This window comes from Mustela nivalis (genome assembly GCF_964662115.1).
Source record: "Mustela nivalis genome assembly, chromosome: 8".
In the NCBI taxonomy this organism is placed as follows: domain Eukaryota; kingdom Metazoa; phylum Chordata; class Mammalia; order Carnivora; family Mustelidae; genus Mustela; species Mustela nivalis.
This window is the reverse complement of record NC_139027.1, coordinates 63,572,627-63,586,287: the sequence shown is the minus strand read 5'-3', so window position 1 is coordinate 63,586,287 and position 13,661 is coordinate 63,572,627. Positions and strand designations below refer to the sequence as shown.

The window sequence follows — 13,661 nt, the reverse complement described above, 5'->3', positions numbered from 1 at the left end:
ATATTTATTATGCCATATTAAGCTAGAAGTGCCACGTGTAAAGCACAAAGCTATATAAAATGTCAGTAATGAGCTATATACTACTGAAAAGAAAAGAACTTACTTGAATCCACATTTATTAAAAGGAGTAAAATTTTCTAAAAAGATAAAATTAAGTCTATCCTCTGGAATAGAACTGTAGCATTTACTGGGTTGAACAACAAAGGAGATCACGAAAGTAGAAGATTAAGCAATAATATATTAATGGCAATAGCACAATTATCATTTGAGTGAATACTACATATCAGTAATGCATTCAGTGCTTATTCTGGCAGGTTCTTTAGTTTCCCTAATCTTCACAATAACTTAGGCTGGTTAGGTAGTATCTCCATTTTGCAAATGAGGAAAATAAAACTCAGAATTTTATTTGTCCAAAACCATGCAACCCAGTGATTGGCTCCCCAGTCATTACAGATCTTCCTTCACAAGATCAGTATTCCCTAAGCTCCAGCTACTCTTGAGAACTCATGGAAAAGCATTCTAGATCCCTGCCAAGGCATTTCTAATACTGATGGACTGCAGTATTTCCAGTTGCAAAGTTTGACTTTAGCGTCCACACTCTGTAAAGTAGGATTACTTCAGATGGAAATTTCAATAAGATATTTCTTTCACTCTTCTTCATCTGCTAAGCACTTTCTCTGATCCCTAGCAACCACCCCCCCCCAAGTTTGGAGTACAGATTATGCTGCATTTACAGAAATGCTTAAATATTTCAGTGGCTTATTGCACTTACCAGTTCCCTCAAAGACTAACCTAAGACTTTCTTGGTGTTCTCAGGCTCACAAGTGCTCAGGAGATAAATTCACGCCCCCACCCTCCCATGTTGTACTGCTTTGTCCTACCTCAGAATACTATTCTGCTAGGCATAGCCATCCTCCATCCTTAGCTAGTGGTCAGTAAAGGTCACCATGAGGTCAGAAACACATTTTAGTATGAAAAGGAATCAGAGGTTTGGAGGCTGGAGGAAAATTACTCTTCTACTCTGTGTCTTATATACCTTGTAATCTCGAGAATCTCTGAATTAGCAGGTTTATTCCTAGAATCTCAAAACTTCCCTCATGATCACTATGATGTCTGGCTTTAAGCTCGTTTTCTTTCAGACCTTAAATCAGTGCAAAGACTTAAGATGAGCCATTCTTTCCCGTTTTCTGTATATTCACTACCTCCTCACAGTGCTAAAGATTGCCCCTACCATTTTTTTAACTTTTTATTTTAATTCCAGTTAGTTATCATAGTGTTTTATTAGTTTCAGGTGTACTACATAAGTATTGAACAATTTCATACAACACCCCGTGCTCAACATGACACGTGCACTCCTTAATCCCCATCACCTATTTCACCCATTCCCTCCACCCACCTCTGGCAACCATCAGTTTGTTCTCCATAGTTAAGAATCTGTCTCTTGATTTGTCTGTCTCTCATTTTCCCCTTTGCTCATTTGTTTTATTTCTTAAATTCCACATATGAATGAAATCATATGGTATTTGTCTTTCTCTGACTGACTTAATTCACTTGCGATTATACTCTCTAGCCCCAACCCATGTCATTGCAAATGGCAAGATGTCATTCTTTTTTATGGCTGAATAATATTCCTATGTGTGTGTATGTATAACACTCTTCCTTATCAGAATAAAAATCATTCATCATATCGTTCATCAATTGATGGGCACATCAGCTGTGTCCATATCTTGCCTATTGTAAATAATGCTGCTATAAACATTAGGGTTCATGTATCCCTTCAAATTAGTGTTCTTATATTGTTTGGGTAAATACCACTAGTGTGATTACTGGGTGATAAGGTGTTTCTATTTTTTAACTTTTTGAGGAATCTCTACACTGTTTTCCACAGTGGCTACACCAGTTTGCCTTCCCACCAATGATGCACAAGTGTTCGTTTTTCTCCACTCTCACCACCACCTGTTGTTTCTTGTGTTGTTCATGTTCACCATTCTGATAGGTGATTGTTCCCATTGATTGTAGCTTTAAGTTGCATATCCCTGGTGATAAGGGACGATGAGTATCTTTGCTGGCCATCTGGATGTCTTCTTTAGAGAAATGTCAGTTCTTGTCTTCTGCCCCTTTTTAAACTGAATGATTTGTCTTTTTGGTGTTGTGTTGTATGAGTTCTTTAACATATTTTGAATACTAACACCTTTATTGGATATTTCATTTGCAAATATCTTCTCCCACTCTGTAAGCTGCTTTCTAGTTTTGCTGTTTCCTTCACTGTGCAGAAGTTTTTGTTTTTTTTTTTTTTAAGTCCCAATAGTTTATTTTTGCTTTTGTTTCCCTTCCCACATGAGACATATCTAGAAAATAGTTGCTACAGATGATGTCAAAGAAGTTCCTGCCTGTGTTCTCTTCTAAGATGTTTATGGTTTCAGGTCTCACATTTAGGTCTTTAATCCATTTTGAATTTATTTTTGTGTATGACGTAAGAAAGTAGTCCAGTTTCATTCTTTTGCATGTTGCTATCCAGTTTTCCAACACTGTTTATTGAAAAGATTGTCTTTTGTCCATTGGATATTCTTTCCTGCTTTGTCGAAGATGAATTGACCATATAATTGTGGGTTTATTTCTCAATTTTCTCTTCTGTTTTATTGATCTATATGCCTGTTTTTGTGCCAATACAATACTGTTGTTGTTTTTTTTTTCTAGAGATTTTATTTATTTATTGGACAGATTTATTTATTTATTTATTTATTGGACAGAGATCACAAGTAGGCAGAGAGACAGGCAGAGAGAGGAGGAAGCAGGCTCCTTACTGAGCAGAGAGCACTATGCGGGGCTCCATTCCAGTACTCTGTGATCATGACCTGAGCCGAGGGCAGAGGCTTTAACCCACTGAGCCACCCAGGAACCCCGCAATACTGTTTTTATTACTACAGCTTTGGAATATAACATAAAATCCAGAATTGTGATGTCTACAGCTTTTTCTTTCTTTCTTTTTTTTTTTTACCCAAAGATTTTATTTATTTATTTGACAGAGAAGGTGAGAGAGGGAACACAAGAGTGGGAGTGAGAGTGGGAGTGGGAGAAGCAGGCTCCCTGCTGAGCAGGGAGCTGGATGTAGGACTCAATCCCAGGACCCTGGAATCATGACCTGAGCCAAAGGCAGACACTTAATGACTGAGCCACCCAGGCGCCCTGTTTCTCTTTTTCATGATTGCTTTGACTATTTGGAATCTTTTGAAGTTCCATACAAATTTTAGGATTGTTCTAGTTCCGGAAAAATGCTGTTGGTATTTTGATAGGGATTGCATTAAATATGTAGATTTCCTTGAGTAGTATAGATATTTTAACACTATCTGTTCTTCCAATCCACGGACATGGAAATTTTTTTCATTTCTTTGTGTCGTCTTCAATTTCTTTCATTAGTGTTTTACAGTTTTCAGAGTACAGGTCTTTCACCTCTTTGGTTAGGTTTATTCCTAGGTATTATACTGTTTTTTGGTGTAATTGCAAATGTGATCCATTCCTTGATTTCTTTTTCTGCTGCGTCATCATTCATGTATAAAAATGCAACAGATTTATGTATGTTGATTTTGTATCCTGTGACTACTCAATTCATTTATCAGTTCAAGTAGTTCTTAGTCTTTTGGATTTTCTCTATAGAGTATCATGTCATCTAAAAATAACAGAAGTTTGACGTCTTTCTTACTGATTTAAATGTCTTTTGTTTCTTTTTGTAGTCTGATTGTTGTGACTAGAACATCCAGTGCTATGTTAAGTAACAGTGGTGAGAGTGGACATCCTTGCTTTTTTTTCTGACCTTAAAGGAAAAGCTCTGTTTTTCCCCAGTAAGGATGATGTATCTGTGGGTTTTTCACTTACTGCTTTTATTATGTTGAGGTATGTTCCCTCTAGCCCTACTTTGTTGAAGGTTTTTATCATGAATGGATGTTGTATTTTGTCAGATGCTTTTTCTGTTTCTGTTGAAATAATCATATGATTCTTATCCTTTCTCTTAACGGAAGCGATGTATCATGTTGATTGATTTGCAGATGTTGAACCACCCTGGTAACCCAGGAATAAATCCCACTTGATCTTCATGCGTGATTTTTTTTAATGTATTGTTGAATTTGGTTTGCTAGTATTTTGATGTGAATTTTTGCACCTCTGTTCATCAGGAATATTGGCCTGTAGTCTCTTTATTTAGTAGCATCTTTATCCGGTTTTGGTATCAGGGTAATGCTGGACTCATAGAATGAATTTGGAAGTTTTTCTTCCTCTTTTATTTTTTGGAATAATTTGAGGATAGGTATTAACTCTTCTTGAATTGTATGGTAGAATTTGCTTGTGAACCCATCTGGTTCTGGACTTTTGTTTGTTGGGAACTTTTTGATTACTAATTCAATTCTTTGCTGTTTATTGGTTTATTCAAATTTTCTATTTCTTTCTGTTTCAGTTTTGGTAGTTTATATGTTTCTAGGAATTTATCCATTTCTTCCAGGTTGTCCAATTAGTGTGTTCTCTGACTTGATGATATAGTTTATCATAATCTCTTATAAATGTATTTCTGTGGCATTAGCTGTTATTTTTCTTCTCTCATTTGTGATTTTATTTATTTCAGTCCTTTCTCTTTTTCTTGAGAATCTGACTAGAGGTTTATCAATTTTATTTTATTTTATTTTTTTAAAGAATCAGCTCCTGGTTCCATTGTTGTCTTCTCTCTCTCTCTCTCTCTCTCTCTCTCTCTCTCTGTGTGTGTGTGTGTGTGTGTCTATATCATTTGCTTCTGCTTTAATCTTTATTATTGCCTTCCTTCTTCTGGTTTTAGTTCTGTTTACTGTTCTTTTTTGTAGCTCATCTAGATGTAAGGTTAAGTTGTTTGAAATTAGTTTTTGCTTCTTAAAGTAGGCCTGTTTTGCTATAAACTTTCCTCTGAAAACTACATTTGCTGCATCCTATAGGTTTTAGAGCATTGTATTTTCATTTGTTTCCATGTACTTTTTAATTTCTTCTTTTATTTTCCAGTTGACCCATTCATTGTTTAGTAGCATGTTGTTTAACCTCCATGTATTTGTGGTCTTTCCAGATTTTTTCTTCTAGATGACTTCTAATTCCCTAGCATTGTGGTCAGAAAAGATGCATTAATGATTCCAATCTTCATGAATTTGTTGAGGTTTGCTTTGTGGGATAATATGTGATCTGTTCTGGAAAATTTTCCAAGTGCACTTGAAAAGAATGTGTATTCTGGTATTTTAAGATGGAATGTTCTAAATATATCTGTTGAGTTCATCTGTCCCAATATATCATTCAAACCCATCCCTTTTTTGTTGATTTTCTGTTTACAAGATCTGTACATTGATGTTAGTGGGGTATTAAAGTCCCCTACTCTTTCTGTATTATTATCAATTATTCCCTTTATGTTTGTTATTAACTGTTTTATGTATTTGAGTGATCTTGTGTTGGGTGCATAAATATTTATGATTGCTATATCTTCTCCTTGTATTGTCCCCCTTTTTATCATATAGTATCCTTTTCTGTCTCTTATTACAGTCTTTGTTTCAAAATCTATTTTGTCTAATATAAGTATTGCTACTCTTGCATTGTTTGACATCCATTTGCATGACAGATATTTCTCCATCCTCTCACTTTCAATCTGCAGGTGTTTAGGTCTAAAATTAGTCTTATAGGCAGCATATAGATAGATCTTATTTTTTATCTATTCTGTCACCCCATGTCTTTTGATTAGGGGTATTTAGTCCATTTGTATTCTAAGTAATTATTGATAGATAGATATTTACTACTATTTTATAACTTGTTTTGTGGTTGTTTTTGAAAATTTTCTTTCATCATTTTTTGTCTTTCCTGTTTTAATGATTTTCTTTAGTAATATATTTGGGTTTCTTTCTCTTTATTATTTGCATATTTATTGGTGGCTTTTGATACATGGTTACCATTAGGTTAGTATATAACATCTATATTGAGTTGATGGTTGTTTACATTTGAAACCATTTTTTCCTCCTCTCCTTCTCACATTTTAGATGTATGTCATTATATTTTATGTCCTTTTTTTGTGTGAGGTCCTTAATAGATTTTTAACAGAAATATTCATTTTTACTGTTTTTGTGTTTCCTACCTCTATACTGTCACTTTGGTCTCCTTTCCACTCAAGGAGTCCCCTTTACTATTTCTTGTAGGCCTGGTATAGCAGTCATGAACTCCTTTAATTTTTGTTTGTCTTGGAAACTCTCTCTCCTTCTATTCTGTACAATAGCCTTCTTGGATAGAGTATTCTTGGCTGTAGATTTTTCCCTTTCAGCATTTTGAATATGTCATGCCACTCTCTTCTGGCTTGCAAAGCCTCTGTTGAAAAATCCTTTGCTAGCTTTGTGGATTTTCCCTTGTAAGTTACTGACTTCTTGAGTCTTGCTGCTTTAAAATTTTTTCTTCATCACTATATTTTGCCAATTTAATTTTGATTTGTCTTGGTATATGTATGCTTTTGTTGTTTTTGATGGGACTTCTATGTGCCACTTATCTGTTTCCTATTTTAGATTAGTGAAGTTTTTAGCTATTATTTCTAAAAATAAATTTTCTGCCCCTTTTTCTCTCTTCTAGGACTCCTAGAATGTGAATGTTATTATGTTTGATGTAGTTACTGAGTTCCATAAGTTTATTCTCATTTTGCATAATTCTTTTTTCTCTCTTTCCATTTAGTTTGATGACTTGATTACCGTACTCTGTTTCTAAATCATGAACTGGTTCCTTTGTTTCTTCCATCCTGCTATTCATTCTATCAAGCATATTTCTCATTTCATCTATTGGGCTATGTTACTCCTTTATCTCTGCTGTATTATCTCTGCTTTGTTATTCCTTATCTCTGTGTTAAGGATCTTACTCATGTCTTCTATTTTCTTCTCAATTCAGCAACTATCCTTATGATCATTGCTTTAAATGCTCTATCAGGCACTTATATCTGTTTCTCTTCTATCTCTGGCCATGGCCTAGTTTCTGTTCTTTCATTTGGGATAAATTTATCTGTTTCCGTATTTTGTCTGTCACTCTGTGTCTGTTTTCCTGTGTTAAGAAAATCAGCTGTGTCTCCTGCTCTTGAAAGTAGTGACTTTATGAAGAAGAGGTCCTGGTCACTGGAGTGCCCTATCATGCAGTGTCCACTGTTCACCAGAATCTGGCACTTCAGAAGAGTATCTGTTGTGTGTTGCTTATGCTCTGTTGTGTCTGAGTAATTTTTCCTTTCCATGTAGTCGTTTGCTCTCTTTGCCTGTTGTAGGCTGTATTTACTCTCCGTGATGTTAGTAGGACCCAGGAAGGCTAGCCCAGGGTTAAGGGAGGGAGGAGAATGTGACTGCTGGGGTACTTGGAAGCAGTGTGGTCGTGTTAGCAAAATGTGCATTGGACCACTAGTCCTGTGCCAGATCCCCAAAGCAGTTCAGTGGTTAGGGGCTGCACACTGGGACAGCTGGAGATGCAAGGCGGGGCATAGTCCACAATGCTGGCTGGGTGTGGCTGGGCAGGGCCAGTGATGTTGCCTAGGGGTGCATGGCTGGGCAAGGCCTAGCTGATGTGTGCAGTATGCAGTAGAAGCTATGCACCTGGCTGATTCCAACTACCTTTTGAGCTTACCACACATACACACACACTCACATACACAGTCTTACATATAAATGCATTCAGATAAATGCCTAAAATTATTGCCAGGACCCCAATTCCATAATTAAACAAATTCTAAATTGAAATTTGAGAGTACCATGAATATCTTATTACCTTTATCAAACTGGAGGACAGCACCTACTTATATTTTAAAACTTTCATGAACTATTTCCTGATGTCTCCTAAGCATGGTTGTTGGTCCTATGCTCTTTGAGTCTGTTCACATTCTCTATATAATCTTTTATTCTGATGAAGTTCTTAAGTGTCTCCCCCCTTCTATAGGTGCTACACTCCCTGAGGGATCATTTCTTATCCAACTTGCATAGTGCTAACATCCCTAGCACAGTTCTTGGCTTAATAAAGTGAATAAATAATCCTTTATATAAGCCACACAAGAAAACTGTTCTTGATATTCCATTTTTAAATGTGGAGCTTTGGCCCTATAGTAGTTGAAAGGAAGATTGCAATTTTGGTGCTGACCCACTAATCAAGACCTAGTGAGCTCTAGCTTAGCATACCTTAAATGAGTTCAATTCTGTTTAGCAACATTACTGAATGTCTACATGGCAGAGAAAATTAGTATAGGATTCAGAAACAAAAACATTAACTTAAGGACTAAGATGATTTGTGGTGTAACAAAGATTAAAACTACTAGGGAAATAGAAAAGAGTGACAATTTTAGATTCAAGCAGATTTCTCAGAAGAGGTAAATCTTGAACTATGCTTCTGAAGTGGGGAATAAGGACATTCTAAGGGAGGAAAAAACTGGAGCAAAAGCCCAAAGATTGATGAGTATGGGGAGAAGCCAAGAAACAACAAAAAGACCAAAATAGCTGCTATTTAGGGTATGTGGTTTTGGTGTGAAGGGAGAAGGTGGCCTAGAAAGTGGCAATGGAAATATGGGAAAAAACAACTGTGGAAATCACTAATTAAATCATTTCCATCATTTATATACTGAGAAGGCAAAAGATTTTTGAGGAGAATGATCCACTGTTCTAGCAAGGTAACACAGCAGTATACAGAATAAATTAGAATTTGTAAGTATTAGATGTACTTTTAAGAAACATCATCTACAATTACACTGTTCTTTTACTCCAGCTCTCTGGGAACTCTGAGGCAGCATTCTCATCCTCTGGATATGTATACCGACAATAAATGCAGTGTTAGTAACCCTTCCTTTGAGTCACATTTAACATCTACTCATCTCCCCTAGTGCAGCTAATATCAGAATGGAGTCTCTGAGCATCTCCTTTTCTTCAAGATCCCTTTGGAAATGTTGGTTATTTTATTCATTATTGGATCAACTATTTTATCCAACTCTGGGAGACAATTTAACAAATCATATAGCTTGGTCTTATTTGATTCTAAATCATATCATTAAGATTTCATCTCTTTATCTCCTAAAAATGAGAAATAATCAACATTCTTCATAAAAAGTTCTGAGTCAGGGTTTGGTTCCTGATCTCCTTTCTTTATCTCCAAGAAGAGATAGCCATAAAGAGAATTAGAAGAAAGCTTTAAATAGGGATTAGTCTAAGAATCTAGGTCAACATTAATAAGGTCTGGGCTAAGTCAACTAGGAATGAAAAGAAATGAAAATATAGGGAAACTCTAGATGTATAGATTAGAACCAGAGGGATTGGTCAAAAGTAATATTAATTATGAAGGTGAGTCAAATCTGAAATCTCCAGATGAAACTTCCTGAAGCAGAATGAGATAAGTGCTGAGAATTGAACCTGAATACATTTCTATACCAGACGGTCCAGCAGAGAATGAAGAGACTGCTAGATAAAAAGACATTCAAGAGAGGAGAGATAAGCCAGGAAAGGAGAAAGAGTTTTGCAAAGGAGGTACTAAACATCTTGTTTTACCCAGAACTGGGATGCCGTGTGACTCATGGTCAGCTAATGGTAATACCACAACAACCATAATTACCATTTGTGGTCAACCATGACTAGTCCATTTTCTAAGCTCATCCTTAACAGTCAACTTTAAAATTATCAGCCATATCCTTACTAGGCCATCTCTAGCATCATGATTGTTATCATGTAGAATGTTCCTATAAAAATTAAATAACAAGTTCATATTGTTATTCTCTTTCTCAATGACTTCCTTGGAAAAAAATAAGGAGGGAAAATAAGAAGTCTACCTTATAAATGGTCTATCTCAAATGTGTAAATGAACTTAGTAGTATCTGGTGGAAAAGAGAGATAAACTAGAAAAAAGATTCTCTAATTGGGCACTGAATACTTTATCATTGCCTCTACTCACAAGTCACCCATTGCTTCTCCCCTCCTCCCAGTCCCTTGTGCCTCAAGTTTTTCCACTTATCACTGGAAATCTTAAGACAAGTGAAACAAGAAAAAAACTCTTATATTAGTAGGAAAATAGAGTAAACTTAGCTGCATGGTGTGATTGTTCAGTTTGGGCTAGCAAGGTCACTGAGAAAGACTAGGTCTTGCTTGGGTTGGCACCAGCTGAGCAGGCAAGCAACATAAACTATGGGTGAGAGTAGATCAGTGTTGTGCAGCGTCCCAGAGGACAGGAAGCCGGATGGCTCTGCCACGCCAGATGACCAGCCATGGACATAACTCTAAAAGGGAACTGTGTTTGTCAGCCTTCCCCAGAGATACTGAAATCAATGTTCCATGGACAAGCCCATTGAACTGTCATTAGAGCAGATGGAAACTAGAGTTCCCATACTCCCCAGACTTCAGTTAAAGTTATTCTTTGGGTTAGTTAGATCTGAAACTCTGAGTTGTCCATATCTCCTGCCCAAGTCTATCTAATTTCCAGGGCAGAAAAATATCTCAGAAGTAAATTAAATTGGAAAGATTTGATGAATTTAAATCAAATTTCTGTGGTGTCATGCTCTATATCCAAACATACCCCTCAAAAATCTACATCTCTTTCAGCACACCCAATGCCTTTACATTATTTTTCTGGATGGTATTAGTTCATTTAACCCTAGTAATTTACTTAGCCTAGGATGTAGCCAAGTTGGAATATCCTTTTCTGAATTTTAATTCTAAATAGATAACATCTTTCATTTGTCTGAAAGGAACTATGCTATGTTCCATGTGATAAAACTCTGATGAGACCCTGGTAACTCTGAAATACAGACTGTTCTTCCTGTTACTAGATATGATCTTTCAGAACATAGTTGGTTCTATAGCTAGAGATCACAGGAGACCCACTAAGGCTGGGGACTCCAGCTGGGGACTCCACTGTTAAGCTGAATAGTCTTTTCTAAAATACTGCTAAGAAATGATCTCATTATTTATTTTTGTTAGTCTACAGTAATCAAGATCAATAAAATAGTCTCTAAGAGTTTGTTGAAATTTTTAGAAATTTTAGAAAAATATACTTTTTCAGACCTTAGGAGAGTAAAATAAGGAATGAGTACACTTTTAGGGGATGTGAGTAGATAAATAGCCTTTGACTGAGGACTGATTCTAGAAATTTGAAAAACAGAGCCTCTCATAGGAATGTTTTCTGAGAAAAATAATATTTGAAATCTTGCACATGCTTTTTGATGATCTGGCTTGACTCAAGAAAATAATCTGGAGTTCCTAGAGGAGGTCCATCAGATTTTACATGGATTCTTAACCTCACGAAAAAGCCACTCTTCTAGACTGTTCTAAAGTCATTCCCAATATTTTCCCTTAATCCTTTCTCACCCATACTTTCAACACTTTCCCAGTATTCTAAGTAGCTCAAACTGCTAGATGCTAAAATAATTTACACATACTTTGATAGAAATAAGAGATGATATATTATATTGACTCATTTTAAAAAATGGCCAACTTATGAGTCAAAAGTTTGAATATTGGCAATTTTATATGATTCAATTGAAGATAGTAGTTAATATATATCTGTCTCTATCTACATATAGATAAATATAGATATATAATCTAAAGAGTTATGTAGTAGATCCAAATTGGCAACTATCAAGTAATTTAATGTTTCAGTTCCATGTATGTTTATGTGTATAATTTCAAACTTAAATGATTGAGGATTTTTTAGGACTAACAAAATTACTGCTTGAAGTTAATTCATTATTATCCTTATTAAAACAGTTAATTATTTATCCTTCAACAAATATATGAGCATGCATTGTAGCAACATCAATTTCTTGGTGTGATATTATATCATAGTTATAAAAGAAAGGAAAGACTGGGCAATGGGTGCATTGGACCATCCTGTAAATTGTTTTTCAATTTTTTAGGAATCTATAATGGTTTCAAAATTTAAAACATGTAATGCATTTTATTTTCTATAATTCATAGATATATTTTAAGCAATATGTAAAGCAAGTTTTCTTTAGAAGAATATTTGGAAAAAATACTTATTCTTGTTATTCCAAAGCACAAAAATGCATTTCTACACAGATATTTTAGATTAAAATCTATGTATATTTTTGTGTCTACCCATGTGCAAAGAGTAATCTAGAAATGTGGTCCTTATAATTGAAACTTATTGCATGGAACTTTATTAGTTGTGTGCAATCAGACCTATACTTTGAAAGATAAGGTGACATTTGGACTCCAAATAAACACGTGACTTTATATCCCACGAGAGAGAGAGAGAGAACTTCCTACATCTGGTCAAGGATTACCCCATTAAAAAGAATCAACAACTTTAAAATTCAGTCTGGAATTCTAAATTTTCCAGTTACCAAAATGTTCTCTGCTTTGCAGATGTCTAGAGTGGAATTTTACATTTAAAAAATATATATATTTTTCCAGTATTCAGATTACCCATGAAATACTGTGTAATAGGCAGTGCGCCCGGCGGTCCTGCGGATCTGTCTCTTGCTTCAACAGTGTTTGGACGGAACAGACCCAGGGACGCCCCTGCAACCAGCCAACGACCACCCTCCAACCTCTTTTCCAGTCGCAACTTTGGGAGCCATCTTCTTGGCCGCCCGCTGCCTCCGGGACCAGCCCACAGCCAATTTCGGGCTTACCTCCTGATCTTCAATCAACCATGAGCTCCCAGATTCGTCAGAATTATTCCACCGAGGTGGAGGCCGCCGTCAACCGTCTGGTCAACATGCATCTGCGGGCCTCCTACACCTACCTCTCTCTGGGCTTCTATTTCGACCGTGACGATGTGGCTCTGGAAGGTGTGGGGCACTTCTTCCGCGAGTTGGCTGAGGAGAAGCGCGAGGGTGCCGAGCGTCTCTTGAAGATGCAAAACCAGCGCGGCGGCCGCGCCCTCTTCCAGGATGTCCAGAAGCCGTCCCAAGATGAGTGGGGGAAAACCCTGGACGCCATGGAAGCTGCCCTGGTTCTGCAGAAGAGCCTGAACCAGGCTCTTCTGGATCTGCACGCCCTGGGTTCTGCCCGCACAGACCCCCATCTCTGTGACTTCCTGGAGAACCACTTCCTGGATGAGGAGGTGAAGCTCATCAAGAAGATGGGCGACCACCTGACGAACCTCCGCAGGCTGGCCGGCCCCCAGGCTGGGCTGGGCGAGTATCTCTTCGAGAGGCTCACCCTCAAGCACAACTAGGAGCTCCGGAGACCAGCAGCATCCTTTGAGGGGGCCTCGCTGACATCCGTGCCTCACCCTCTCCCTGCAGCCAGAGGCAGCTTTGTAACCACCCTGGAGCCCTCTCCCAAACCCTGGACCAAATGGAAACAATAAAGCTTTTTGAAAATAAATTAAAAAAAAAAAAAAAAAAAAGAAATACTGTGTAATAATCAACCCAAAAGAAATGATTCTACTGTGGAAACTAAGTAGAAAGGAAATCAAGTCTTGAAAAATATTTATTATGGAGAATTTTTCATGAAGAATAAGCAAGAAAATAATACTGATGACTATTTTTATGATGTATTCATTCATACAATGATACATGCAACCTCATTGAAAGCAGGTATTTTCAAAGAAACACAAATGTTGAATCAAATTGTGATTTTAAAAAGCTCCTACAACTTAAGGTTTAATTTTCAGACACCATTACTCCCAATTATACATCTATCTTTCCTAGTTGGTAT

The 13,661-nt window shown here is 36.7% G+C and overlaps 1 pseudogene across 1 annotated transcript; it reads left to right on the top strand.

Moving 5' to 3' along the window:
- Nucleotides 1-12,430: 12,430 nt before the first annotated feature.
- Nucleotides 12,431-13,354, top strand: LOC309871318 (ferritin light chain pseudogene; annotated as a pseudogene). The gene has a single exon. The product of its transcript is annotated as a ferritin light chain pseudogene (transcript).
- Nucleotides 13,355-13,661: the final 307 nt, after the last annotated feature.